Source organism: Coenobita brevimanus, chromosome 7 (genome assembly GCF_032717465.1).
Source record: "Coenobita brevimanus isolate Jiangsu-jjx chromosome 7, ASM3271746v2, whole genome shotgun sequence".
Lineage (NCBI taxonomy): Eukaryota > Metazoa > Arthropoda > Malacostraca > Decapoda > Coenobitidae > Coenobita > Coenobita brevimanus.
In genome coordinates this window covers 18,559,124-18,561,540 of record NC_136960.1, presented here as the reverse complement: position 1 = coordinate 18,561,540, position 2,417 = coordinate 18,559,124, and the positions used below count along the sequence as shown (strand labels likewise).

At 44.9% G+C, this 2,417-nt stretch overlaps 1 pseudogene; it reads right to left on the bottom strand.

Moving 5' to 3' along the window:
- Positions 1-1,192: 1,192 nt before the first annotated feature.
- On the bottom strand, positions 1,193-1,311 carry LOC145405460 (5S ribosomal RNA; annotated as a pseudogene).
- Between the last annotated feature and the right edge of the window lie 1,106 nt (positions 1,312-2,417).

Here is a 2,417-nt window from a genome sequence, read left to right as displayed (position 1 = left end):
ACCACCCTTTGGATATAAACCTTCCCCGGCTCAATCCGACTGGAGCGCCGTAATTACCCACTAAACCATAAGGTGCCAAAAATTTATTATATGGTTACCACCCAGCGTAGTAAATGGTCTCCTGGTGTACAGGAACCCATTTGTCTTTTCACTTAGTGTAGAGTCACCCACAGGCAGAGGGAAGAGGAAAGACTGAAGTAATAATCCACCCATCCATCCATCATCCGATTCTACGTTGCCCCATGAGAAGCGTAGAAGCCCGGGGCTAGGCAATTTGGCCCTCACATTTAAGATGAGAGTGACCAGCCTCACTCATCCCTGAGTGGCATTACATGAGCAATAACCCCAACCATCCCTTAGATATAAACCTTCACCGGCTCAATCCGATTGGAGTGCTGTAATTACCCACTAAATCACCAGGTAATAATAATAATAATAATAATAATAACAATAATAATAATAACATAATTTAATACTAGTAGCTAGGACACCGTAAAATTGTCCAAGGACATTTTTGTTGAAGTAAAACTTGCCACAGTCACTGTCTAGCCTTGTACTAGAAGCCGGGCTAAAAGGGACCTAGAGGTCAAGGTCACTGATCTTGTGCCTATCACCTTAGGTCGTCGCATTCTATAAGCCCACCAAGTTTGGTGGCTCTAGCTTTAATATTTCGTGGATATTTATGTGATATCCTGAATACCCGGAGAAGTCCCAATTTTTGACCCCAGGAAGTCTTAGAGAATTATCAACCGATTGGAACTATACTCTTTTTCGCACTACGTCCGCTTTAAGGCTGTATTGCAGTAAAAGTTCAGCTTCCTAGCTTAAGAGGTTCTTGAGAAGCGTGGCTGACACACTTTTTTGTGTTCCGGATAATACGCGGAGATCTGGTTGATGGATTGCCACCAGATTTGGCCAAAAGAAGCAGACAGCTATCTCACTAAGTTCACCAAGTTTGAAGGCTGTAGGCCAAATAGTCTTTGAAATAACGCAGTTTTAAAATAAGAATGAAAAAAATAATAGTGACAAAAACAAGAAAACTTCCCACAGGGATGTGGGAAACTTTAATAATAATTCATTCATCATTCATTGCCAGACGCCATGTATCCCAGACAGGGTGGCCAAGGGCTTAGAGTTAATTGTTTTACAGGGAGGGGCACTAATCCTCCACCAACCCCACTTGACGTAGGGATGCCAACAGCATCTGGTGTTCCCAGGCGGTCACCCATCCAAGTACTAACCAGACCCAACGTTGCTTAACTTCGCTGATCGAACGGGAAGCGGTGTACTCAACGTGGCATGGATAATAATAATAATAATAATAATAAAACCAGCTTATCAGTGACAAGTCCTGTATGTGCGTCTACAGTAAGTTGTGTGGTTTTCTGGGTGTGTTTTATTTTTTTCATACCCTTCCCTCTGTGTTTATTATCCAGAAGCCTTTTGTTTTTGTATTACGAGAGACGTATCACATCCTCCCTGGTTCGAGTATAATGTTATGTTTTCTCGTATGTGTATGGGAGGTGTCACTCGTGGGTAATCAGTGCTTAATTCATCATCAACAGGAGAGTGTTCTGGTTAAGCTAAATGTTGGTATTAGTTATCTGTTCTTTTTCGAACATGTGGTGTGTGTTTGTTCATCTGTATTGTGCTGGGAGAAAGGCTAGTAACATGAGTGCTGTATAAACATCCCATATATAGGAAAAGTGGACAGGAAGCCATCATGGAGTGCACTGAACCTGAGGTACCTGGCTATACTGCCTTTGGCTGGTCGTAAATCTAAGTAAGGACTAATATTATCGCCTAACTCCCACGTCAAAGAACCAGTGATGAGAGGGGCAGGGGTGGGAGGAGGTCTAAAACTACACACAGCCGTGAATATGAACAGAGGTAGCAAAGAAGGTGTGTTGTGAGGGCAGAGGCAGCAAGGAAAGAGTGTTGTAAGGGCAGAGGCAGCAAGGAAGGTGTGTTGTGAGGGCAGAGGCAGCAAGGAAAGAGTGTTGTAAGGGCAGAGGCAGCAAGGAAAGAGTGTTGTAAGGGCAGAGGCAGCAAGGAAGGTGTGTTGTAAGGGCAGAGGCAGCAAGGAAGGTGTGTTGTGAGGGCAGAGGCAGCAAGGAAAGTTTGTTGTGAAGACAAAGGCAACAAACAGAGTGTGTTGTGAGGGCAGAGGCAGGAAGGAAAGTGTGTTGTGAGGACAGAGGCAGCAAGGAATGTGTGTTGTGAAGGCAGACGCAGCAAGGAAGGTGTGTTGTGAGGGTAAAGGCAGCAAGGAAGGTCTGTTGTGAGGGCAGAGGCAGCAAGGAAGTTGTGTTGTGAGGGCAGAGGCAGCAAGGAAGGTCTGTTGTGAGGGTAGAGGCAGCAAGGAAGGTGTGTTGTGAGGGTAGAGGCAGCAAGGAAAGTGTGTTGTGAGGGCAGAG